At 43.5% G+C, this 27915-nt stretch overlaps 1 long non-coding RNA gene across 1 annotated transcript; it reads left to right on the forward strand.

The window, feature by feature from the left end:
• LOC134809153 (uncharacterized) lies at window positions 1-27904 on the forward strand. Its single transcript, XR_010154151.1, has 3 exons — window positions 1-683; window positions 4612-4865; window positions 25494-27904. It is a non-coding gene; the product is annotated as an uncharacterized LOC134809153 (long non-coding RNA).
• Window positions 27905-27915: the final 11 nt, after the last annotated feature.

A 27915-nucleotide genomic window follows, 5' to 3' on the forward strand; every position in this document is an offset into this window, starting at 1 on the left:
AGGCCTGTGTTTGGAACAGGAAGGAATTCCTCGTAGACGGAATGGTTGTGAGCGGGACAGAAACTCCACCACAAGGGTTCTGGGGGTACTACAGGGACTAAAGGAAGCAGTGTGATCAGTGTGAAAGCAGCAAGGCCATGATTTACTTCTAAAGGAAGCAGTGTGATCAGTGTGAAAGCAGCAAGGCCGTGATTTATTTCTAAAGGAAGCAATGTGATCAGTGTGAAAGCAGCAAGGCCGTGATTTATTTCTAAAGGAAGCAGTGTGATCAGTGTGAAAGCAGCAAGGCCATGATTTATTTCTTGGGCGTGTGGTTTTCTCCCGAGGCCTCTGCTTGGTTATTTGACCCAGCATCGGTGCCAAAGGAGATTTCCCCAAAGGGAAAAGTACTGCAGTGCTCGACGTATTATAGTCCTTTCCCGTTTGCAAGCTCTCCCACACATTCCTTCTTCTGTTCCCAAATCACAGGAGACGACGAGAAAGAGAACAGACCACCTGTCCAGATAATTTGCCTTTGGAGTCTGCAGGGCTGGTGAAGGCATCCTGAGATGGGGGAGGCCCCTGGGGACCTCCACAGTCAGGGCTCCCACCTCCTCTCCCACACCGCTCTGCCTCATGCCCTGGGTTGCCTGTCTGACTGTCTCAAGACTGGGGGTTCTCCGGTGAGCAGATGGCTGCTTAGCGTAAGTAGAACAACATATTTTTAAAATAATATTTAACAGAAGGGAAGAAGGAGGCCTTACCGCAGTCAAACCACCCTTCCTAGCTTGAATCCAATGCATCCTCCCATAGTGTAAAGGCCGCCCCCACACTCTCTCGTGACAACCGTGGGGTGTGGGGTGTGGGGCGTGTTGCTAAATTCAAAGACAGGAAAGCAGCTTGGGTGCATCTTTAGAAGCGTGAGCACCCCCAGTATCCACTCTAGATATTTCTCCAGATCCTCCTTCGTCAGGCACCTTTCCCTGCCTGTCCATTTACTTTTATTATTAAATTTTCCATCATTCTACTCTTTGGACCCTTTCCTTTATATGGTCTTTTATTCTCTCTAAGTTTGAGCCTTATTCTTCAGCTACTAAGTTCCTTACACATGATATTATTTATTTCTCACTCTGCGTGTCAGCCTCTCCTCTCCCTCATTCAGAATCTTTCCCCGTTGACTTCTTTGTCACTCCAGGCTCTAGGTAGAGGAAGTGGCTGAATTTCCAAATGAATTGTTTCCATGATAAAAAGGGAGGACCTCTCCACACATTTTGCATTTCTGTTCACATTTTTTTAAAACAAAGAAGAAAGAAAATAAAGACAACTCACCAAATTCAGCCACTTACTTAATTTGTGTTTTCTTTAAGCAAATCACATTCATATTCTAAAATAAGTGATGTCAAAAAGAGATTATATACCATTACCTTAAGTGGCAAAGCAGTTAGTATCCCTTTGCCATGAGGAGAAAGTAAATGTAAAACTAAATACAGTGGACAAGAGCTATTGATACGATGAAATCCCAGCTCCATGAGGTGACTTGAAGAAGCCTCTGAGCCTGAAGCCCCTAGGCTCCTGGTTAAAAGGAAGAATTATCCGGTGCTAAAAAGTAATGGAAGCCTCACAGACACCAGGCTGGAACTTTCTTCTTGTAATCGCCGTCTTTTCTCTGTGTGATTGATTTGATATTTCACACCTCGTCTGTGTACAGGGAAGGCCTTCTCTGGCTTGTCTTCTCCCTCTGAGACCAGCTGGGAACCGACCCTGAATCATGGATGTTTGTTGCTGGAAAGGTCTTCAGCTGCCCCCTAATCCCTTCATTTCACACTTGGAGTAACTAGGGCTCAGAGAGGTTAAGTGTCTTTTTGGCGGTCTCACAGCTTGTTAGTGTTGGAGGCCGCTAGCAGGTGAGGAGCGGGTTTCTCAACCCTGACTTCCCCATGTGCAAATGACAATGGCTTAGGCTTCAGGAGTGTAGGGACTCTTTGGGGCACCATGTTAGCGTCTCATTTTTCAAAAGGCTAGGCTTTCAGTGCTGTCTCTCATTTTCAGCAAAGGTGAGAGCTGCATTTGCATAAAACCAGGTCTCCGATTCTGCATTTTGACCCACAGGGGCAAGACTGAGCCTCCATCTGGAGGTGCAGCTACCACTAGGCTCCAGTTTCAAGGTTTTCTGAGATTTCCTGAGCGCTTCCAACCAGTTTATCATCTCATTTAATGAGGAAGAAGGAACAATTCAAAACTATCACATCCCCATTATTCAAAGTCTCTCTAGCCTGGACTGGTGCAGCTCAGGACCCTAGTAACCTGATGATATTGGATATGAAAACCCCAGCAATTTGTAAACTGTCAAGCTTAATAAAAGGTCTTTGTGCTAATGGGATTGTATTGACTCGAGCATTATCAGAAGAAGAGGTTGATGGAATGCTAGGACGAAACGAAGACATGACACACATTTTGGGTGCATCTCCCAGGCCCTGTAAATTTGGGTATTGAATTGGAAGCGTAGCAGTTCATTGGCCATGACCACAGCTCACCGTGGCCACGCCCAGCTATGCTCACTGTGCACAGCAAGGAGAAATTTAAGATTTGTCGTCCCGATACAGGCAGGAAGCATGAGTGTGTATGGTGTGTGTTCTTCCCACACCCGTGTCCCTGGACCCTTGCCAGGTCCCCTTTCTCTCCTATTCCCTCCCACATGAAGCTCCAGCGGCCAGCTCTGTTTTGCGCCAGATGCAGACCCAATGCTGTGAGGACACTCTGCTCAGCGAAAGGTCGCTCAGGGCTCAGGAGGCCACGTGTAGGAGCCAGTAAAAAGGGCGAATGTGCATTTGCCTTCCTCCTTCTCCTTTTCAAACAGCTCCCTAACCACCCAGCAGGCCTGGCTCTGCTTTCACACAGGAAAAGTCCATTCTGGCTTTCCAAGGCCCTCAGGCAGCCACAGCCCTAAATGGCCTCATTCCAGCAGGAAGTGTCAAAGGAATTCTGCCCTGGGACATCTCACTTCTTTCCTGATAATGGGCCAGCACTGTCCTTCCTCCCCTTCGCAGGTCTGAGGGGCAGACACCATGCTGTGGTGACAGCGTGATCCCTTGATGGAAAGGCCACCAGAACCACTGGTAGTGCAGCTGGACACTGCGGAGCCCTGAGACCACACCCGCTGCCTCCCTCCAGACTCCTTACGTGAATAAATGAAGCCCACTTGGGTGAAGACTTTTGATTAACGAAGCAAGATTCTTGTTGCTCATAGTCCCAAGCATAGCAAGCTGAGATGCTGTGCAGACCTCAGACCAGTGCAACCATCCACGTGGCATGTGCTGTCTTCATGGCTCACATCTCAGCTGTGGCTCACATCTTCATGGCTCACATCTCGTGGCCCCACAACTTGTGCCATCGTGTTGCACATGAGTGCTGAGTTGAGCAAATAGCATCTTCTGCCTCAGTGGTCCCTGTCCCCCAGCGAGACATGGCTGTGCTTTGGTTCCCACTCACCATTGGTTTTGGACCTAGAAATCAGTTTCTGAAATGCCACTTCCTGGTGCTGTTGGGTAAAAACATGCACAGGAAAATCAAGCTACTGAAGGTCTGAGTACACCTGGCAACGTGCACAGATTTCGCTGTCCTTCTGGGCCCATCTCCTCCAATAGGACCAGGAGAGCCTCTCACACCTGATGCTGGGGCGTGGCCTTTGGACAGCACCTTCCTGGTCTCTAGGATTGAGAGTCCATGTATCAGTCAGGCAGGAAGATGGGGTCAGAAGGCTGTGGCAACTCGAGAGAGATCTGCCAGGTTTCTGTGAAGATGGCCCTGCTGGCTCCACATTTAGGAAGGACAGGATGGGAAGGGCCTCTGTGAAAAACAGAACTGGACAGACTCACAGTTTCCTAGTGGAGTTTGCAGTGTTGATGAGAACTAAGAACCGGCTCAACATTTCCCTCTCTTAAAAACTTTCTTTTCTTACTAATATTTCAGAAATGTTAGTACCAAAAAGCCTATAATTTCATCAGAAAATATTAAGAAATGTTAACAACATGTAAGTCAGGAGAGAGAGCTATCTTTCCATATGAAAGTTCTCCATGAGGGACAGTAAGAACACTGATCTCTTCCAGTTTCTTCTTGTATATGTCACACATTGAAGCCTCATGGGGCCCCAGGTGGCAGCAAGACTCCTGACAACAGGGTAAAGATCCTCACCTCTTGTTGGTTGGCCCAGAGTCTTAACAATGTTGGTTAAAAAATGTAGGGTTAGGCCGGGCGCAGTGGCTCATGCCTATAATCCCAGCACTTTGGGAGGCCAAGGCGGGCAGATTACAAGGTCAGGAGATCAAGACCACCCTGGTCAACATGGTGAAACCCCCGTCTCTAATAAAATAAAAAAATTAGCTGGGAGTGGTGGCACGTGCCTGTAATCCCAGCTACTCGGGAGGCTGAAGCAGGGGAATCACTTGAACCCAGGAGGTGGAGGTTGCAGTGAGCTGGGATTGTGCCACTGCACTCCAGCCTGGCAACAGAGCAAGATTCTGTCTCAAAAAAAAAAAATGTAGAGTTTAGAAATTAATTTGTATTATAGAAAGAGTTTTCATTGTGTGTGGATTTGACCAAGGATTAAATTCTGTACCCATTTTCACATCACAGGTCTATGCCGTGTGCCTGGCTTTTTCCAACCACTCCGAATTGATCATTTCCTAATGACCACATGGCTCAGAAACTCACAGCACATCCTTCTAGGGGCCTCTTTCTCCCAAGTCCTCCCAGGGACTTGGCAGCTTCATCTCTAAGGCCTGCAGAGGCTGTGGCTATGGCTGTCCATTGTTCTCGCTCCTTGGCTTCAGTTCAGAGCCATCAAATCCCTGCAGCTCGCACACTGGAACATTCATATTTTGGATAAGGTAAGTTGAAAAATAATTTACTAAAAGTCAGTGCATCATCTTTGTAACATTTTTCAGCATCTTGACAAAAGTGAGAAGTCATTCTCAATGATAAAGATAGTTTTGCCAGTTATTTTTTCCCCAAGATTCTAAAAATATTATTTTTTATTTAGGAAACTGGTTAATAAACACTAATTCTGGTGAAAGAAAATGCATGCTGCTACATAATTCATTAAATCCCACTGGCTCTCTGCACACCCCGCCATTCAGAAATGTTTACATGCCGAGCAAACGATTTTCAGTGTAATTAAAGAAATGAATTGTGGCTGGAGATTGCAGGACTCTGATCACCAAACTTTCCAGCCACCTTTTTTTTTTTTTTTTTTTTTTTTTTTTTTTGAGACGGAGTCTTGCTCTGTCGCCCAGGCTGGAGTGCAGCAGCGCAATCTCGGCTCATTGCAAGCTCCGCCTCCGTGGTTCACACCATTCTCCTGCCTCAGACTCCTGAGTAGCTGGGACTATAGGCGCCCGCCACCACGCCCAGCTAATTTTTTTTGTATTTTTAGTAGAGACGGGGTTTCACTGTGTTCGCCAGGATGGTCTCAATTTCCTGACCTCGTGATCCGCCCGCCTCGGCCTCCCAAAGTTCTGGGATTACAGGCGTGAGCCACCGCGCCCGGCCCTTTCCAGCCCCCTCTTACCTTATTATTGGTTTTATATTCAAATGTCACCCTGGGAGTGGCACAGGGAAGGAGGGAGCCCACAGCATGGGAACCTTCAAGAGATCCCGGCATTTGGAGAAGGTGGGTGAGCCTGGAGTTCACCTGGAGAGATTTTTACTTTCTTCCACTTCTAGAAACAGTGCCCCCCCTTTTTTTTTGGTGGGTTTTGTTGTGTTTTGGTATTTTTTTAAGCAGTCAACAAAACAGCTTCTAGAAAATGGAAAACCCAGAGTGTGATCTACCAGGAGCTCCTGGTTTCAACCAGTTCCTTGCTTTACCTGCTGGGCCTGTGATACGAAGAAACATCATGGCTTCAACGGCAGCCTTGGAAATGAACTTCATTGAAAGGGAATGCACACTGAGGTTTATGATTGCTGCTATGAAAAGAGTGCACATCCTTTCCTTCGAAACACAAGTAAGTAAGAGCCACATGTTACTGTGTCAGGGCAGTATTTTAGGGATAAAGAAAAATTAGAACTATTTTAGTCTTCACTAGCATATACACACAAACACACATATATAGTTTCACCATTGATGGAATAATATGCAGCAGATAAAATGAATAAATTAGAGCTAAATATGTCTAAATTCATAAATCTCAAAAACATAACGGTATAGTGGTGAGTGAAAGTAACATGTTTTGGAAGGGTATATGAAACATGATCAAATTACAATTTTTTAAAAACACAGGCTAATACTATGTATCATTACTGGTCACATGCATGTATAGTAGAAATATGAAAACATGAATCAAAGGATATCACCAAATTTGAGAGGTGGAAAGTAGAATGGGCACAGATCTGAGATGTTTTCCATAAAGAATTATTTTCTCTCTGTACCATTCTATTTCTTTAAAAATATCTGAAGGAAAATGAAAAAAATTAATATTTGCTAAGTTGTGGTTTCAGGTCCATGGGTCTTTTTGACGTTATTCTCCATACTTTTCTTTATATTAATCTTTCATATAATCAGTGGGGCAAATTTTTGTCTAAGAAAAAAGGGATCCAATTGACTTTTATTTAACTCTTTGGAATAAAAATACGAAGCCAGGTCAACCTGTAAGAATGTGAATCAATTCCCATCTCAGATTCCTCATCACAAAGGCCTAAAGATCATGGGAGTGGGGAAAAGGTTGCACAAAAGGACATGATTTGTTCACTTCATACAAGTTTTCTTTGAAAATAGAAGCACAAGTAAAATCTTTTTTAAAAGAATTTTTTGTTTTAATTTCAACTACTTTTTCAGTGCTGTGAATGTTCCATATGAAATGCTTTTCATGGTAGAAATTTCTTTTTATATTGTATATATTTATGGTAAACATGATGTTTTGAGATATACATGTATGTAAACATATGTGTATATATATCTCACTAGATATGTTACTACACATATAATGAAATTATTACCATGGTCAAGCAAATTAACAAAGCCATCATCTCTTATAGTTACTTGTGTGTGTAAGAGACAGGTAAGAGCATCTAAAATCTATTCTCTTACCAAATTTCCAGTAAAACACGATATTATTAACTGCAGTCATCATGCTGGATATTAGAGATCTAGACTTATTCATCATATATGACTGCAACTTTGTACCCATGACCTACATCTTCCCATTTTCCCCCCATCCTAACTCTGGTAACCATCATTTTACTTTCTGTTTCTATATATTTGACTTTTTTTAGACTCCACTTATAACTGAGTTTCCTGCAATATTTTTTCTTTTTGTGCCTGGCTTATTTCAGTTTGCATAATGTCCTACAGTTTCACCTATGTTGTCGCAAATGGCAGGATCTTCTTTTCTAAGGCTGAATAGTATTCCATTACACACACACATGCACACACACACAGCAATTTATCCATTTACTTAGGTTGTTTTCATATCTTGGCTATTGTCCATGATGCTGCTGTGAGCATGGGAGCACAGATACCTTCATATGGTGCTGATTTCATTGCCTTTGGATGCATATCTTGAGGAGGGATTGCTGGACCGTAAGGTATTTAGCTCTAGTTTTAATTTTTTGAGGAAACTCCATACTGTTTTCCATGATGTCTGCATCAATTTACATTCCCACCAACAGTGGATGGTGGCTCCTTTTCTCCAGACCATCACCAACACTCACATTTCTTGTCTTTTTGATAACAGGCATTCGAACAGTTGTGAGGTGATATCTTATTGTAGTTTTGATTTGCATGTCTCTGATGTTTTCTGATGTTTCTCTGATGTTGAGCACTTTTTGTAAGCCTGTAGGCCGCTCGTATGTGTTCTTTGGAGAAATGTCTATATAGGTCTGTTGCTCATTTTTAAGGAGGTTTTGGGGTTTTTTGGTATTAAGTTGTAGCAGTTCCTTATACAATTTGGATAGCAACTCCTCATCAGATAGATGGCTCACAAATATTTTCTCACAATCTGTAACCTGCCTTTAATTTTGTTGATTGTTTCCTTTGTTGTGAAGAAGCTTTTAAATTTGATATAGTCCCATCTGTTTATTTTTGTTTTTTGTTAGTACTGTAAGTGCTAGCAAGAACAGACAGACAAGAAAAAGAAATATAAGGAAACTAAATTGGAAAGGAAGAAGTAAAATTATCTCTATTTGCAGATGACTTCATTCCATATGTAGAAAACCCTAAAGACCACCCACACCCACACACAAGTGTGTATGCACGTGCATATGCATGTGCATGCACACACACACAGATACACACCCACACACCCCTGTTAGAAATAAGGAGTGAATTCAGTAATATTGCAGGATACAAAATCAACATACAAAAATCAATTGCATTTTTTTACATTAATAATGACCTACCTGAAAAGAAAATCGAGAAAATAATCCCATTTATGGTAACATCAGAAAGCATAAAATACTTAGAAATAAATTTAACCAAGGAAGTGAAATATTTGTACACTGAGAACTATAAAACATCGATGAAATAAATTGAAGAAGACACGAATAAATAAACAGATGTCCAGTGTTAACGGATGGGAAGAATTCATATAGTTAAAATGTCCATACTACCCAAAGCAATCTACAGATTTAATGCAATCCTTATCAAAATTTTCTTTACAGGACTAGAAAAAAAAAAAAACTCTAAAATTCATACGGAACCACAGAAGACCCTGAATAGCCAAAGCAAGCTTGTGAAAAAAGATTTAAAAGAAAAGCTGTAGACATCACAGCTCTTAGGTCAAATTATACTACAAAACTATGGTAATCAAAACACTAAGGTACTGGCATAAAAACAAATGAAACAAAACAGATAGCCCAGAAATAAGCCCAACCATACATGGTCAACTAATTTTCCACAAAGGCACCAAAGAATCATAATGAGGAAAGGATGGCCTCTCCAATAAATGACCTTGAGAATACTGTATATCCACATGCCAAAAAAAAAAAAAAAAAAAAGGAAATTGGACCCTTATCTTCCAACATGCACAAAAATCAACTCAAGATGGACTAAAGACCTAAATGTAACACCTGAAACCATAAAAGTCCTAAAGGAAAACACACAGGAAGAACTCCATGACATTGGCCTTGGCAGTGATGTTTTGGATATTTCAAGTTAACTCATCATTCACTGACTCCACATAAAATCCATCCCTCAAATATTCTCAGAACCTATCACCAAGACTGTGATCACTTCTTTGGGATGCTTTAAAGTTAATTAGGAAAAATAAAACTGGGTTTTACCTTTGAAAAACTTTCTAACTGTACTGATGTGCTCAAATAGATGGACACATGAATGAAAAATCCAGATTTGTTCTTTCCATGTGGTCTAGGTCCCTCCATATGTTTCTCTGGATTTTGCCAATCACTGAATGCACACGAACACTGAATTTACTCTCTATTGCTGTGTAACAAGTTATTTTGAAATGTATTGGCTTAAAACAACAAATATCATTTTTGCAGCTTCTGTGGATCAGGAATCATGAAGCAGCTTAGTCGGGTATTTCAGGCTCAGGGCCTCTCATGAGGTTGCACTGTAGATGTGAGCCAAGGCTGCCGTCATCTGAAGACTGGACTAGGGATGGAAGCTCTGCATTTGGGATCATACTCATGGCTGTGGCCCGGAGGCCTCATCTTTTTACCCTTGGGCCTCTCCGTGGGGCTGCTGCCAACAGGGCCTCCCTAGAAAGAATGACCCAAGAAGGAGAAAGAAAGACCAAGCTAGAAACCACCGTGTCTTTCATAACCCAATATCAGGAATGAAGAAGCACCTCTTCTGTGTTCTTTTGGTCTCGCAGACCAACCCTGGTACCATGTGGAAGGAAATTACACAAGAGTGTGACTATCAGGAATTGAGGATCACTGGGGCACCTGGAGGCTGGAGTCTACAGGTACTTTATGGCGAGTCATGGCGATGGTGAGGAAGCAGCTACTTTCATCACAGGTAAAAACTGATACACAAAACACACAAACAGAGAGAAGCCCTATATTTCTGCTTCTCCTTCAGGGTGAATAGCAGCCACCATTCACCCTACCAGAGAGATGTTCTTTATTTTTTTATTGCTGGCTGGATCTTAGGCAAAATAAGCCTCTCCTGTTTCCCCAGTTGAGGACAATTGAGAAAGGCTTATGTTTGCCAAAGAATATCTCATGCTAGCAACAAAACTTTTAAGGAAATAATTACAGAAAGCACACAACACCCTACAGTGTGCAGAACACAGCCCCTTCCCTCCACCCACCTCCCCACTACAGAGAATGATCCAGCCCAATGCCAAAAGCACTGAAGCCGGGAACCCTGACTGAGATCTCGGCTTCAATGCTCCTTCCTCAGAGACCTTTCTGTCCCTGATCTTTCTGAGGAGTATACCCCCTTTTTATGGGCCCTCAAAACCCCCTCCCTATGGCGTTTGTTTTAGTTAACAATTCTACACTTATGCATGTGAATTTGTGATTAGCATCCATCTCCCCCATCACAGTTCCATGAGGGCGAGAGCTACAGTTTCCTCCCTGTTGTGCAGGGCACATAGCACAACGCCTGGCCCCGTAGTCAGGCTCACTAAATATTTGCTGAAAGTAGAAATGAATAAACAGGACTGTAGCTTCTAGGGGCTTCTGTGGGAGCCAGTATTGCCATTCATACCTGGGGATTATGGGATATTTTCAACAAAAACATGCACTTTGCACAAAGTGAAAGTCAGAGCCTGGAGCCTGTGCAAACGGTGCCTTGAGCAGCTCTACGGCGAGTGTGAGGATGCAGGCAGGGGTCCTTCAGCAGGAGCCGGGGCATCCTGCAGAACACAGGGCCGGGATCTTCAGATGTGCAGCAGGGAGGGGGCTTGGCACAGCCCCATGAGTTTGAGAAGCCTGAGGCATTAAGGTGAGTTTCTTGTGGCGCAGCTCGCCAGCAGTGAAGGGAAGTGGTTCTCTCTCCCCTCATGCACAGACATGTACAATGTCCAGGATCCAGGCAGAGAAGCTTCATCAAAGTTGTCTGTGTTTCGCCACAGCCGAATAAAAGCTGTAGGCTTTTCTAAGAAGGGTTATAAAAGGGAGCAGCCGTGAAGCCCGTGGACAAGTCATCAATTACAGCAATTACAGTAGCATCATAACCTTCCCAGGCTTGCTGGAGGGAGGTCGCTGTGGCCACAGGAGGTGCACCGCGGATTACAGGACTAAAGGCCTTCTCTGCTTCTTCACAGTGATCCATCTCTGCCCAGCACCCAAGTACTGAGTTAACCTACAACGTGGTTCAGAATTAAAACATAAAATGCCAGAGCCCTCCCCCAGTTAGCAGTATTGGTTGGAAACATGTTTAGCAGTGAGTAACAGAAGTCCCAAGAAATAATGGCTAAAACAAACAAGAGTATGTGTCTTCACATAGTAAGGTATCAAGAGGTGGCTGTCACTTTAAATTCACTTTCTCATGGATGCCATCAAACACCAGGTTTATTCAGCCTTCATGCACTGCCATCACCTTCCTATCCACGGACTTTTCCGACATCTTCTGAACATCATCACAAGGGGGCTGCCATAGTTCCACCCGTTGTATCAACATTCAGGGAAGGAGGACAGTGCCAACAATATGTCTGCTCATTTTTTTAAGAGAGGAAAAGACTCTCCTGGAAGTCCACGGCAGCATTATGCTTACTTCTTACTTGCCAGAACTTTGTCATATGGTCAGACTTTAAAGCAGAGAGGTAAGAAAATAAATAATCCATCTTCAAGTCTCTATAGTGGATGGCATCAGAAAAGGGGGCAGGGATGCCTGCTTTATAAGTCATCTCACGTTTTCCGCTGCATCAGCCAACTTAATAATTAATCTACATTGCCCCCCATTTGCATTTTTTGCAAAGCAAAAATGGCAGACTTACACCAGAACCCTAAGGGTACCATGACACCATGCAGGCTTTCATTCATTCCTTCATGCTTCCATTCCCTTATTCATTCATTCATATCACAAATATGTGTTGGTGGCCTCCTGTATTTCAGGCCCTTGCTGTCAGTGGAATACAGCAACACACAAGACAGACGCAGTTGCCTTCCCGCTGAGGCTGGACGTCTACAAAGAAACTCTGGACAGCTATTTGCCAAGGCAATGGGCACTACAGATGAGACGCACAAATGATATGACTCATGGGTGACGCTGGGCAAACCTCGGTGGTTGAGTCCTGTTGGGTTTTCTCATAGGAGGTGAGTTGGAAGCGGAGACCTACAAGTAGGTCAGATAGGATGGTGTGAAAAGAGCCCCACCCAGCCTACAGGGACCACATGGAGCGATAAAGAAAGGAGCAGGATAATTTCTAAGGACTAGAATCCCAGCTTGGTTGGAGTTCAGAGCCTGAGAGCAGAATTTTCTCCAGGACAAGGCAGAAGGAACTTGTGGGAAGCTTCCCCTATCACCCCTGCTCCCCGCATCTGCAGAGATTAAATGAAGATATCTGTTTCTTAAGCACCTGTACTCCCACCACAGCCTCTGGAATGTGATAGGCATGTATTTGATGAATGAATGAATGAATGAATGAATGAAAATGAATTTCACTCAGCTGACTCTCTCTAAATTCCAGCTTCCTGTCTGCCTCTTCTGTTGCACAGAAAGCTTTGAGAACCCAGGCTAGGTTTACCATTTGTTTCTTCTGAGTCTAACACAAAAGACATGCTTATTAATAGCTGTGGAATTGATTTGAATTACATGCAAACTCCCTCAGAAAAAGACCCATGTCTAACTGATCTTTGTACCCTTCATCCCTGTACTTCAAAGCCTTGCGCATATGCGTCTTCCATGCACATTGGGTTGGGGAGGTGGTGAAAAAGAATGAAGGAAGCCACACTCAACCCGGTTTCCACACTCTCTCCTTCGCTCCTTAGCAGCCACTGGGTGCATAGGAAAGGGCGGTCTTGTTCTCCCCTAAAGCCCCTGAAGCCCATGTTTATTTACAGCCAGATTTCTGACACAGACAGACCCCTCTGAAGAACCATTAAAATGAGTTCTGAGTAATGAACATCACCATGTAGCAGAGACATCCCCCACTACTTCAAATTTCCTGCCAAAACATGCCAATACACTGGAAGCCAATTTATTCTAAATTACCAAACTACACACTGCAGTTAATGAAAAGGCTATTTCTGAAGATGTGTGCGTGCACACTGATATATTCAGAAGCAAATGACACCCGTGCTGGTGGATACACGTTGGTATTTCACACAACCTCATTTAAAACCTGCAAGGGACTCAGCCTAGATTAACTGCAGACTTCGGCAGTCATGAGGGATATGACTAAAAGCCCTTTGAGAGAGGAAATCCTCTTAATAATGTTGCTCTGCCCTGCTGGGAAGAGACGGGGTGAGCCGGCACCTGCCCATCTCTCTTGTCTTGCCCTCTCCTCTGCCTCACTCTGACAGTGGAGGGGCTGCAGGTTGTGTCAGGTGGTGGGCTCTGTAAGGTCGACAAGAAACCTGGAAATTTAGGTGGCTGTCTTAGACCTATTTCTCTCTATCTAGGTGGGCCAGACTCAGCCTCTGTCCTTCCTGAGCCTGGGTTTCTCTTCTGAAAGCCCACAGCTAGGTCAGCAGGGCCAGCCTGGGCATCAAGTGGAGACCACAGAAGGAGCCAAGCACACACAGGCCACAGCCAAGCTCAGCCTAGCCCTGGGGCTGGAACCCTGAGTCCTGTTCCATGGACAGCATCTGCCCAGCCCCCTCCTTCCCCAGACCCAGTTGGCATCGTTGGCATCCAAACTCCACTTCCTGATCCCAGGCCCTCAGTGCCTTCCTCACACACACACAGACACATACACATACACCCTCTCTCACACACACACCCTCATTCAAACATGCATACACACACACACCTATACACACATTCACACACACACACCTGTACACACGCACATATACACACATTCACACACACACCTATGCACATACACACACGTACACACATTCACACACACCTATATATACATTCACACACTTACATGCACACTCACACCTATATTCATCCACACACGTCCCTATACATATATTCACACACCTATACACACATTCACACACTTTCTCACACACACCTGTGCACACATTCACATACTCTCACACATACAAACACACCTACACACACATTTGCACTTAATGTCACACACACAGACCTATACACCCATTCACCCACTCACACATTTGCACACTCTCACACACCTATACACACATTCTCACACACACCTGTACACACATTCACACGCATATACACACATCCACACACCTACACACATATACATTCACACACTTGCATGCACACTCACACCTATACACATCCACACACACCCCTATACATACATTCACACACCTATACACACATTCCCACACTCACACACGCCTATGCACACATTCACACACTTACACAAACACACCTAGACACTCATTTGCACTTACTGTCACACACACCTATACACACATTCACACACACGCTTGCACACTCACACACCTATACACACATTCACACACTGTCACACACTCACATACACTCCCCTTAACGTAGGCAACACTGTCCACTACCTCCCCTCTTCAGCAGAGGCAAATCCAGGTTTTGTGGGACCTAAAACTCATAATACAACTTTTGGAGCCTTCTTTAAAAAGAAAGACAGGCTTAAAAATAAATGCTAATTTAAAATTGGAAAATAAGTCACGATAAATTATGGTAGCCCTTGGAGTTCAGGTTCTTTCTTCTAAGATTCCTTGGGCCTTGCTATCATGAATATGAGTCCCGATTGCGTTCTGGCTTTCCCTCCCCAGCCAGGACGTTCTATGGCTCCCAGCAGCTCCAGCCCTCACAAGTCACCGGCCCTGAGGCTTCAGCTTTGTTAGCCTCGGGGTAAATCCCACTCTGTGATTCCTTCCCTGAAAGTGGACCTTGGTGGAGCTGAACCTCCCCAGATGACATTGGGCCACGCACTGCAAGGAGAACACCATTCTCTGGAGACGTATTCCTCAACACGCACACACACACACACACACACGCATCAGAGTGCGGTCGGGCCTCCAGATCTGGTTTCCTGCTAACCAGTTTGCAGGAAATACAGGGGATACAGAAACCATGTCACGTGACACCATGGGGTTTTACTCTGCAAAATCCAGAATGCAGGAAACTCTACCGGACAAATGGCCCAGATTCCTCAGTAAATAAACATCAGGAGCTGAAGTGGGGAGAAGGGAGGATGCAACAGATGAAAAGAGATGGGAGAAAGAGCAGCCAAATGCACTATGGACGTTTTAGGATCCCAGTGCAAACCAATTAAATATAAATACATAGACATTGACCAGTAGGACGTTTTAGCATTTAATGAATATTTGATTTTGGAACTTATTAACAGTGTTAGGTATGAAATTGTTGTTAGATTGTGTTAAGAAAAAGAGGCTTAATTTTTCAGAGGTGTGGACTGAAAAATTTGGGGTGAAATATAATGATATGAGGGACTTGTTTCTAAATAACCCAGTGGAGGAGGTGGCAGGAGAAAGGGAAGGGAAAGAGGAGCAAAAGATGATTCCAGATCGGCCACATGTTAGTGTTGACACGGGGTGATGGACACAGGAGGCTTTATTGTGTTATTGTGTCTGTTTGAAAACTTCCATAGTAAAAATAAATAACCCCAAAGTGAGTGCTATAGCCTCAGTTTCCCCAAAAGCAGGGATGGAGACAAAGGCATGCAGAGAGCAGTACTGAGTGATAAGGGATGGAACCAGGGACGTGGGCACAAGGCCACTGCCGTGACCACAGCTCCCTCCTAGGTCCCAGTGAACCTTGTTTGGGACCTAACTAAATGCATTTCACAACAGTTTGCTGAGGAGTCTAAGGGGAGAAACACTGATTCTTCAGCTGCCTACCTGCTCAAGGGCGGCTCCCTGAGTGTTGTCTCCCAGCACTTCTAGCTCACACCTGGTGAACACCCAGGTCTGTGCAGGCATGGCACACGGCCATGAAACAAGAGGCACACTAGCGACGAAGGTTCAGAAGCTGCTCCAAACCTGAGAGCAGCTGGCCACTGCAGCAGGGTTGGAATAAGACACACTGCAGAGGAGGTATGCAGATGTGCACAGGAGTGGTGCCAGAGAGAGGCTGGAGACGAGGGCTCCAAACACAGAGTGATGCAGGGAAGTGGAACGGGAATCAGGTTCTGCTACACAGACATGGGTGCGGGGAAGTGGATCGGGATTAGAGCTCTTTGCTTACAAGTAACACAATCAGACTGTGGCTAAACTACATGAAAAAGAAAATTAAAACTGAGAGAATCAGAGGAACAGTGAAAACTCAGGAGTGGTCAGGGACCGGAGCTGTTCTGGTCGTCTAGTGGTGGAAACCTCTGGCCAGACTCCTCGGAGTATCTTCACAGGATAGGCCTGCACTAATCATTCTCCATCCTGGGCCATTCTGTGCTAGACTCTCCACTCTAGGGCCCAAAGCATGGGTTGTGGGATGCAGAAATTGGCTGGGAAAGGCAGGCCAAGGGCTCATTTGTCAGAAGAAAAACGGGGTGCTGTAAATAGAGGAAAGGTAGTGGTTTTGTCGGGCAGTGTGCAGGATAAGCCCGGTGCATTCTAACAGCATTGTTAGCACAGATGAACCCCCACTTGATACAGTTAGAGGAAGGGATACTTTTCAATAATGGACCTTCAGGCTCCCCTGTTTTATTTTTTACTTTTTGAATTTATAAGCTATTAGAGGAAAGTTTAAAAAGCAATATAATAGAAACCCATATCACCAAGATTAAAGGAGAAAATGCCATCATTTTACCATTCTAATGAAACAGGATAGAAAGCTAAACCCCGATTTCTGATTTCTCTCCCCTAACACTCTCTATAAAAATAATCACTTCTGAAATCCTTGTTCATCCTTCCTTGGATTATTAGACTAACAACATATGTATGCATCCATTAACAATATCCACATTTCTTGTGTGTTTTTAATATTACCTGCGTACAATAATATTCTTTCTTTTGCAAGATACTTTTTGCATTTAGAATGCATTTGATACATATTATTGATACATGTTGATATTATTTTCACTGCTGCACAGTGTCCTGCTGTAAATAAACCCACTATTTATTTTTCCGTGACATTTCTGAAAGTCAACTTTCTTCTTCCTTTTTTTTTTTTTTACTTTGCTACTTCAAAAGGTGCTTCCAGGAACATTCTTGTGCAAGACTGTGTGAGAGTAAGATAGACAAGTGGAAGTGAAATTCTGGGCCACAGGGGATGAACTTGCTAAGAGGTGTTGACAAATTAGTCTTAAATGAACCTGTACTGCATTTTAAGGCATGGGAGCTCTTAGTGGCCCCATCCTTTCCAAAGCTTGTGTGGTTGGCTGAGTAATGTCTTCCAAGGTGCCAATTCCCAATCCCTGGAACTTCTGAATGCTAGCCTGTATGACAAAAGAGACTCTGAAGCTGGGATTAAGTTAAGAATCTTGAGTGGGGAGATTATCCTGGATAATCCAAATGGGTCCTTATAAGAAAGAGGCATGAGATCAGAGAACCAGAAGGTGATGTGAGGATGGAATCCAAGAGAGAGTTGAGGATGCTGTGGCTGCTGGCTTTGAAGGTGCAGGAAGGGCCATGAGCCAAGGAATGTGAGAAATGGAGCTGGAGTTGCCAGAAAAGGCAAGAACAGGGAATCTTCCTGAGAGGCTGCAGAAGGAGCCAGCTGTGCAACACCTTGACTTTAGCCCAGCGAGACTGTTTTCCAACTTCTGAGCTCCAAAACTGTAAGAGAACAAATTCGGTTTGTTTTAAGCTACTAAATTTACAGCTATTTGTTACTGCAGCAATAGGAATCTAACACAGCTTGGTATTGTCCTTATTATTTTTCTGCCAGCCTGGTAGAAAATGATATGCTAATGTTTTGGTTTGCATTTTCATCCTTAACAGACCAAGCATTTTTGTATCATATGTTCATTGCATATTTAGGTTTTCTACTCTAGAGAGTTCTTGTTAAAATAGTTTTGCCAGATTTTTCTCCCCTTATTATTTTAAAAATTATTATTTTTTTCTGAATATTCTGGATATCAAACTTTATCCCTGATACATATTCCAGATACTGTCTCCCAATTTGTGAAACTGAGTTTAATCATTCGAATATTTTAAATTTTGTTGTATTCAAATTTATCACTTTTTTCTTGAGAAATTCTTTACTATCCCAATGAGTTAAAGATATTATTCTATATTTTCTTTTCAAACATTTGCCTTCCACTGTAGGAATTTAATCCATCTGGAATATATTTTTGTATATGGTGTTATGTAGGGATCTAAATATATCTTTTTCCATATGTCTAGCCAATTGTCTCTGCACCGGTTATTACAGTCCATCCTTTCCCATTGACTTGAGATACTGCTTCTCTCATGCACAAATCCTCTACAGCTGTTGGGATTTCTACTGAGGTTAATCCTGCTTCTTTCTCACAATTGTCTTACCCATCTTTGGCCCTTTACTCTGTTATATGACTTTTAGAATCAGCTGTCAAGCTCTGTTAACTTCTGAGATTTTGTTTAGGATTGCATTAAATCTGTGCTTTATCTGGGGAGATTTCCCACCTTCCTGGTATTACTTTGCTTGCTCTTCTTTTCAGTCTTTTTGGCTGGTTTCCTTCTTATCTCCATGTCTTGCCCTCAGTGCCTCAGCAGGTCCCAGGGCTCCTTAGTTGGAACAACCATCTTCTCTCTCTATGCATAATCACCAGAGCAAGGTTCACAGATTCCGGCATGTTTCACATCACGTAGATTGCTTGTTAAACACAGATTGTAGGACACCATCCCTGAAGCTTCTAATTCAGTAGGTCGGAGGTTAGGCCCAAGAATTTGTCTAACAAATCAATGCTGCTATTCCTGGGACCACCCTTTGAGAAGAGCTGTTCACGGAGACGTTTTTTAAAAATACCGTCTATATACTGATAAATTTTTATGCTCAGCCTAAACTTCATCCACCTTCCTCTGAACTCCAAAATTCCATGTACAACTAACAATGTAGTAACTTTAATAATCACCTGAGACTTTATAGATTCCAGACCTAACTCCTCATTCCCTTCCTCCTACACCACACTCCATATACAGTTGATCAGCAAATCCTACTGGCTGTACTTTCAAATGTATCCAGAATTTGTTCTCAGTTCTCACCACCTCCACCATGACTGCCACTTGGATTATAGCAATAACCTCAAACTTGTATTATGGTTTCCACCATGGTGCTCTTTCAATTTATTGACACACAGAAGCTGTGTGAGCCATTTAAAGCCTAAGTTAGATAATCTCACTCCCTTGTTTAAGAATTATCCAAAGATTCCCATCCTACTAGTGATAAAAGTCAAACTTATTACAGTATCCAGCAGAGCACTGCCTGACTGCACCTGCCTAATTCTCTTGCCTCAAATTCCACCATTCCCACCACACACACCCACACTCCCCACTCCACCCATACTGAGATACCAGTTTGTCATCTCTCAGCACACCAAGCATGCACCTTCTCTGGGCATTGGTGTCATTTTTTCCCCTGGCTGAAATAACTTACTCCAATATCCTCCTGGCTCATGCCCTCACTTCCTGCTCAAATATCACATTATCAGGATTCATTATCCCTGAATTTTGTATAAAAAACAGAAATCCCCTCCACTCTCTCATTTCTCATCTCCCTCACTTTGCTTTATTTTTTCTCCATATGATTTATTAACATCAGGTATACTATGCATAATATTATACACTCCATTAAGTATAAAATTCATTCACAGAATACCACCTGAAGTGTGAAAATTGCTGAATTTTATTTGTCGAATTAATTAAAAGATTAAGTCTTTTGTTCATGAACATGGTACACCTCATCATCGAGTTGAAACTTATTTGATGTCCTTACTAACCTTTTATTATTTTCTCTCTAAAGGACTTCTTTGTCTTTCATTAGTTTTGTTTTTAGCTACTTCTACAGTTTTTAATGTTGTGAATATCTTCTTAAAATATGCCATGGTCTAATTGTATTCTTTATTGTTAGGAATACAACTATTTTTTCATCATTGTTCTTGTACCTGTCTGCCTTGTTTAACTTTTTTATTAGTTCCCATAGATTTTCTGTCAATTTTTAAAGTTTTCTGTAGACAACCACACCATCTACAATTAATGGTATTCCAGTCCTTTAGTCTTTATTCCTTTTCCTTGTTTTTCTGCATTACTATGGCATCCAGAGTAATGATGGTGATAATCAGCCTCCTTCGATTTCAATATGGAAATTAACCCCAAGATCCCAAATCAACCTGACTGCATATTAGAATCATGTTGGGGAACTTACAATAATGCTGATGGCTGAGCCCCATCCACACAGATATTTAATGAGACAGGGCATTAATGTGGTTTAATATTTCCCTAGGCAATTCTTATTCGTAGCTAGAATTAAGAATCTCTTCCCGGCCAGGCGCGGTGGCTCACGCCTGTAATCCCAGCACTTTGGGAGGCCAAGGCGGGCGGATCACGAGGTCAGGAGATCGAGACCATCCTGGCTAACACGGTGAAACCCCGTCTCTACTAAAAATACAAAAAATTAGCCAGGCGTGGTAGCGGGTGCCTGTAGTCCCAGCTACTCGGGAGGCTGAGGCAGGAGAATGGCGTGAACCCGGGAGGCGGAGCTTGCAGTGAGCCGAGATCGCGCCAATGCACTCCAGCCTGGGTGACAGAGCGAGACTCCATCTCAAAAATAAAAATAAAAAAGAATCTCTTCCCTAGATTATAGAGATTGTACCCCTCCTCCCTTTCTTACACCTAGATGTCACATAGCATAGGTATGCAAACTGCCTTTTCGTTCTCTCTGTTTCTTATTGCACTTGGGGAATTTGTTTCCTTTCTTGCATAATCAATTGTACATTTAAAAGCACATTTGTCATATTTAATATACCGTTTCTTGATTTTGTAGGTAATGGGATATAAAGGTATCTATGCCATCAGATGTTCCAAATCAAAAATCTCTTCACAGACTTCGTTGCATACTGTGTCTCATGACAGGCAAAGCTCTGGGCTGCTGTCTTCTTAAGCAATTACCAAAACCAGTTGAGACACTTGCTACTCTCACAGCAGCGTCTCTCAAACTCCCCTGCGCACTACAATAACCCAGAGAAGTTTTAAAAATCCCTATGCCAAGGCATTATGGCCCATACCATTTTAATTAGAATCCCTAATTGTGGGGGCTAAGTATAATCATTTTTCAAGCTTTCTAGGTGGTACCAGTGAGTGGACAAGTTTGAGAACCAGAGGTATACAGCATTCTGGCAGCCTCACTCAAACAGAATCTCCAGGGGTGGCACGGGGCATCATCATGTTTTACAAGCATGTCAGGTGAACATCATACATGCAAAGAGTGAGGTGGTCTCTGAGCTTCTCTGGACCATTATCTCCTTGCCAAGTTATGAGAAGAAGAATCAGCATTGCAGAAATAATGCCCTCTCATTACAGCTTAACCAGGCTAGGTCATTTCTTGGTCGTTTGATTGAACAACTGGAAAATCATTCTTTTTTTGTGCATTGGTTCATTCATTCGTTCTTTTATTCATCAAACTTTTATTGAGCTCCTACTATGTCATAACCTGCTCCCTTATTTTTTTTCAGAGAATTTTCCTCACCTAAGAATGGTTGAGTTATTAATTTGTTGGCTTCTTTTAATCTGAAGCCTCCACATTCATAGCAGAATATAAAACTTGTTCAATTTCAAGCCAAATTGGGATTTTTTTCAAATAAAGAGAGTAAAAATATGTCAGGAACCCATTCCCCTGTTTTGTATGGTGATGCCTTCTGAGTTTTAATGCAACAGATGATGTTTTCTGTGGATCTTGCTACCTGTACATAGAGGCAAGATAAAAGATAAATGGTCCTCATACATAGAGAAACAGCCCTCAGGCAACAGAGAAAAGGGCACTTTGATATGCACCACTTCCTCTTGTACACAACTACTCCAAGCATCTATTTTCACTGACTACTTTCCTGGAGTCTGACATTTCCAAAGGGGAACACAAGCATTCACTTTGTCCTCGCATATTCGACAAGATGTCTAGAAATTCACGCCCACTGCCCCTTACTGGAGCACCATAGAACTATGGCATTCCACAGCTGGCAGGCGATCATCTCATGCACACTCTCCCACTGTGAAGGGAGAAGGAGCTGAACCTCAGAGAGAAAAGCAGATGTGCCATTTTCACATAATCATCAGTGGCAGAGCTGAGATGTAGCCAGGATGGCCCACTCATCCCTTCCACCCCACTGTCAGTTAAATATTGAGGACGGCGTCAGTGCTACCAGCCAGGCAGTTCATGCAATTCCTACCCACTCCTTCCAGTTCAAATAAATATGGTGAAAAGGCAAATAAAACCTGGCGAAGTCCATCCAAAAAGGACTTAATATGTGAGCTGTAAAGCTGTAAAGTGTGTACAAAAAGACACACTTACTGTCATTCATAGTTTCTCAGACATGGTCCAGGGCAGGTTAATTTACAGAGTGCTTAAAGGCCAAAAGTTTTGTTTTAAGATGGAGAACTCATCACACATGTTTACCTTCCTTCATTTCCCAATTTTTAATGAAAATATATGTTGTTTTCTAAATAGGAAAATATCTACATCAGAGAAGGGTGCAACCCACTTATCTGAAATGTCAAGAAATTTACGAAGGATATAGGGCAAGAAAGAGAGGATGCCCTGGATGAGTCACCAAAAGAGAGTGAAACACCTAAAGGAGAAATAAGGGATGGGACCACATGCAGCAGCCAGGAGCAGCAGGGGTTCAGAAAGGGCAGGCAGCCCTGAGGCCAGACACCGAGTGTGGGGAAGCACACCCAAAAAGAGGATTTCATAGCTGGCTGGGACCCTGGGAGCACCTTCTCTCCACTCTCCAGCCTATAGACACAGAAGCCACCTTCGAGGAGCCAGGGAGCATCCCACCTGCAGGATGCATTTGTCCCCAAGCTCATCACATCCTCCGCAGGAGCAATCCTAAGGCGGACCCATAACAAGGGTTTCTGACAATAGAAATATGGTTCCTCAACGTGACTGGCACCCAATGAGGTCCCACCTTGTACCCAGCTCCATCTGGGCATGAGGGAGCAGAGAACCAAAAACCACAGGCTCCACCTGAAAGGGCTCTTGGCCCAGCTAAAGAGATGGAGCAGGGCAAGGAATTGCAGTGCAGGAATTGGTATGGTGGACACCTTAGGAAGCTGCCGAGGGGACACCCAGCTGCATGTGAAGGCGTCCGGGAAGGCTTTTCACTGGAGGCGTCTTGAAGAAAGATGTGAGGGGTAATTTAGGTGTTAACCAGAGTTAGGGGCAGCTGTCAGAGGAAGCGGAGCCGTAGGCTGAGTGACTTTCCGGGTAGGGCAGTCAATTTTGACATACCCAGTGCACTCTGAGCACGTGGAAAGGCAAAAGAGCAATCACATAACCCGGGAGAAAACACCCTGAGAAATTGCCCCATAAATTCAGGGATCTACATGTGGCATCGTCCTCATTTTATTCTTTACTTGGCTCACTTTATCACTAGAAAATCCAATGAGGACTTTTATGAAGACACACACATAATTAATGGGGATAACTCATTAATTTACATGCCAGCTAATCGATAAGCAGGTTAATCTACTTAGGCATCTGAAGAATCACCGTGTAGCTCTCTATTTACACTGCTATTTAGTCTCGTTCCACGTCGTCAGCTTTTTGGTGGCTATTAAACTGACAGTGCTGGTCACCACATAGAAAAGCTGATGGATTAATTTCTGCTAACATGATATTCTTCTGGTATATGAATAGCATATTAATGGCCCACAACCAGATGATGGCATTTCCCATCAGGAGAAAAATATATTTCGTGCATTTCAAAATTTCAAATCAATCTTTCTTTTACTCTACCCATCTATTTAATTTTCCGGCTTGATTTTTTTTTTTAATGTTTCAAACAAAAAGTGAAAACTAAAACTTTGGTTTTGTTAAAAATAGTTATATACTTCAGAGAGTATTTAGGCTTTTGGGTTCAAAAAGAAAAAAAAATAAAGCAACAAAATGGGATTTGGTGTCTAGAGCTCCCTGTATGTTGGAGTGATTTTAGGTCAGACCCAAACTCAAGTGCCAGTGGAAATCAGACCAATAGTGAAATGAATGTACTGGGCCTATTGGTGGCTAACCGGCCGGCACTTAGCTTCTCTCAGGAAGGCCACCTTTACATGGCTTGTAGCTGTTGCTCTGTGAAAATCCGTTGCAGCTTTTAAAGATTTTCAGTTTTTCAAGAGAAGCCAAACATCGGGTTTTGGCAACTCTATCAGACAGTTCTTAGTTGCAGGTAACAGAATCCAGTGGAGCTGATTTAAGCCAAAATGAATTGATTATTGGACCTTGGGTAGCATATAGCATTTCCAGGAAGACCAGGGAATCAAGCCTGGATACCATGCAGCCAAGGCAATGCCATCACAGGAACCCCTCAGCCATACTATGGAGTGTGCCAACACCTGCTGCCCTAGCAAGTCACAGCCCTCAGGACACTAGGGACCACAACCACTGCTGAGCATCCCAGGGCCTTTCCGCTCTTGCTGGCCTCCCCATGCCAGCTCTCTCCTCACTCTCTCCCGCCCTCCAGGACGTGGAGATTGTCTGCTTGCTGGCATCAAGGTCAACTTCAGCTAGCACCGAGGTCACCTGCAGCACCAGCTACAAAAGAGTCTGGCAAATGTAGATTTTACCTTCCAGGCTCTGTCTTGCTGAAGAGCTGGTTTGAAAGAGGTTAAAGTTGGCTTGAGTAAGCCAACATCCAGCATTTGTCTCAACAACTGACAAGCAAAATTAAGGCTGTGCAACTGAAACAATATTGCTCTTTGGGCTACAATGACTCAATGGGTCAGCAGTGTCCTGCCTGTTCAGTAATAATTTGCAAGCAGAGATCTTATTTCCTGTATTCCCGTGTTGCACAGCACCTCCCACGCCAAAGAAAACCAAAGCAAAGGAGCCCTTGATGAGGAGGGGCCTTCCCCCAACCTGGTCTCCCACAGGTCCTACATACGTACCCACCCCAGACACACAGAGCTGCTTCCTGCTCTCACACCAGACTGAGCTGTGCCCAGACATTTCCCCTAGCACTAACCAACTCTTTCAAAAATACATTTTTCTCTAAAAAGAACAAGTTTAAACAGAGTTGACTCATTTTAAGAACTGTTTAGAAGATAACCTTGTGTTTATTAATTATATATTTGCAGAAATTGGAGGCAGAAGGTTACCAACATTGCCTGGTGTCCAGCCAGGAGGTAGAGCGTGGTGGCATCCAGAGCCTTCCTCCAACTCCTGCCTGGCATGGTTTTTATTCATCTTTGTGTTTCCAAGAAACTTCTCAGTGTCTCAGGAGTATTAGGCACTCAGTACGTGTTTGGTAGTTACATGAATGAATGCATAATGACTAAGTGAGTTAATGGATGAAGCTAATTGTCTCTCCCTTTTGTTTTTCCAGAGCTTTCCAAGGTGAAAGTGTTGGTCACTCTTTCTTCATCTCAGATTTAATCAACTAAGAAGGCTGCAAATTGAACATCAGTCCACAAAACTCAGGAGTACATGAAAAGCATTGTGCCTTATTTTTAACTAACTCAAATTCTATGTCAGTCTCCCTTTTATGCTGGATGTTGGGGCTAAATCTCAGTGGGTTCCTTATTCTGCCAGACCTGTGTCCAGTTTGGGGGCTTCACGTAGAGCCACCCCATCACAGGAGAGGGAAGCGTCTTGCTCTTGGTTGCCATTGCTCCACCGTCTTGTCTTCCGAGCTTTGATGTTCACCTTCCTTTTCACCACTCGGAAGCTTCCTGCCATGATACATTGAGACCTCAATGTTAATGCTAATTGGGGTTTGGGGTTCTCATAAACTCAGAAGTCCAGGAAAATCGCCTGCTGCCTCCCACAACACGCTGAGGCCATTCTGGAATCCTACCACTTACCCGGAGCCTGCTGGCCTCAACTGTTTTGAAGTCTGTGTCTGGGCCATGCAGGTAAATGGGAAGATGCTCTGTGGCCATAAAAATACCCGAAGTCCCACCTAAAGTTGATGCAGGGTCTTCTGCATTTCATTGCTAAAATTGTTCTATGATTTCTATAGTTTTCAGCCTACAGTCAGGGGCCAGGACTTTGCACCCTGGGTAAACCTCAATCTCTTCTCCTTCCTGGATTCTACTCCTTTCTCCCTCAATCCCAAATCAAGGCCCCTTGATTGTCTGGAGGTAGGAAAGCCTGGTTCTGGCTCATGATATAGTCTACATCATAGCCTTTGACATCTCATGGATTCACTCAACAACCGTGTATGGATGGGGCCACCCAATATGTGCCAGGAGTTGAGGACACGCAGGGTTATGATGATGAAATAGATAAGGGGCCCACATTCACGGACCCTGCAGGACAGTGGAGCTGTGGACCCAGCATGCGAGTAAAGACCCGGTGAGCTCACCAGACAGATCATTTAAATCAGGTGATAGGACAGAGAAGAGCGGGGGCTGCATTAGTTTTGGTGGCAAGAAAAGGATTATCTTCTGAGAGGATCCACAAAGTAAAGAGGGCCGGTATGACTGGGTAGAGTGAGGACCGTGGTTGAGGCAGAAGATGGAGCTCTTTATTGAGCTCTAGGGAGCCCGTCGGATGGGACCTACGGGGCTTGAGGGAGCCCATAGGATGGGACCTACGGGGCTTGAGGGAGCCTATCGGATGGGACCTACGGGGCTTGAGGGATCCCATAGGAAGGGACCTACGGGGCTTGGCGGACTTAATTTTAAATGTGGAAGAAGCCATTGCAGAGCCTGAACCTGAGGTGTGGCATGGTTTGAGTTACTTCAAACCAAATTTATTGAAATCTCTTTGCATAAAATGCAATGCGTAGATCTTAAGAGTATAGTTCAATGAGATTTGATAAATGTATGCACCAGTGTAACAACTCCTCCAGTCAAGATAAAGAAACGTCCCTCACTATTTCCTCATGCCCCTTCATAGTCAATATCTGATCCACTCAGCCTAGGCAACCATTGATCTGCTTTTATCACCATAGATATTTGGGTATGAGTCTTTGTATGATCAGCTATTTTTATGTTGCTTGGGTAAATATTTAGGAATAGAACTGCTGAGGCCAAGGATAGAATATTTAACTTGATTGCCGACTGTTTTTCTCAAGTGGTTGTACCACGTTCTGCCTCCACCAGCATGTGTGAGTTTCCAGGGCTTCTTGTCCTTGCCAGATACCGGGTGGTTGCATGCCGTGTCCCAGGGGCTGTTGGGAATCACAGTAGCTGGGCCCAAGATGACTCTGAAGGACTTTACATTTGCCCCCATCTGTGGGTCCTCCTATGCCAGTGTTTCCCAAAGCATGGGCCATGCGCATTATTCTTTCCAAAATGATGTCATGTGGTGCATAGGAATGTCATGGAATACAATGGAATCACTCTGGAAGGAACTTTTCCCTTCTCAGGTGTTGTTTGAATGTTCCTGATGTGATCGAGGAGATTAACTGCTACTTAACATCTCTGCACCGCTTGCTAAACTCCTTGTTAAAATTATGCTTTTTATTTTGAAGGAGTTCTAGATTCACATGCGTTGTAAGAAATAACAGAGAGATTGCATGTACTCTTCACCCAGTTTCTCCCAATGGTAACATCTTGCGAAACTATGGTGCAAAATCAAAACCAAATCTCTTTTTATAACAAAGAGAGGGTTCCCACCTCAAGCTCAGATCCTTCCCTGTGTAGCTAGAACTTAGTAACAGTGTTTTATTATATTCAGTTTCAAGGGTTACATTCTATTTATAACAAATGATACTAGTTTTCCCTTTACAATAATGATAAAATTTTATTACTGAGTAAATTGATTTATGTTTAAAAATTGAGTTATTTTAAAGAATATAT

Source organism: Pan troglodytes, chromosome 21, assembly GCF_028858775.2.
Source record: "Pan troglodytes isolate AG18354 chromosome 21, NHGRI_mPanTro3-v2.0_pri, whole genome shotgun sequence".
In the NCBI taxonomy this organism is placed as follows: domain Eukaryota; kingdom Metazoa; phylum Chordata; class Mammalia; order Primates; family Hominidae; genus Pan; species Pan troglodytes.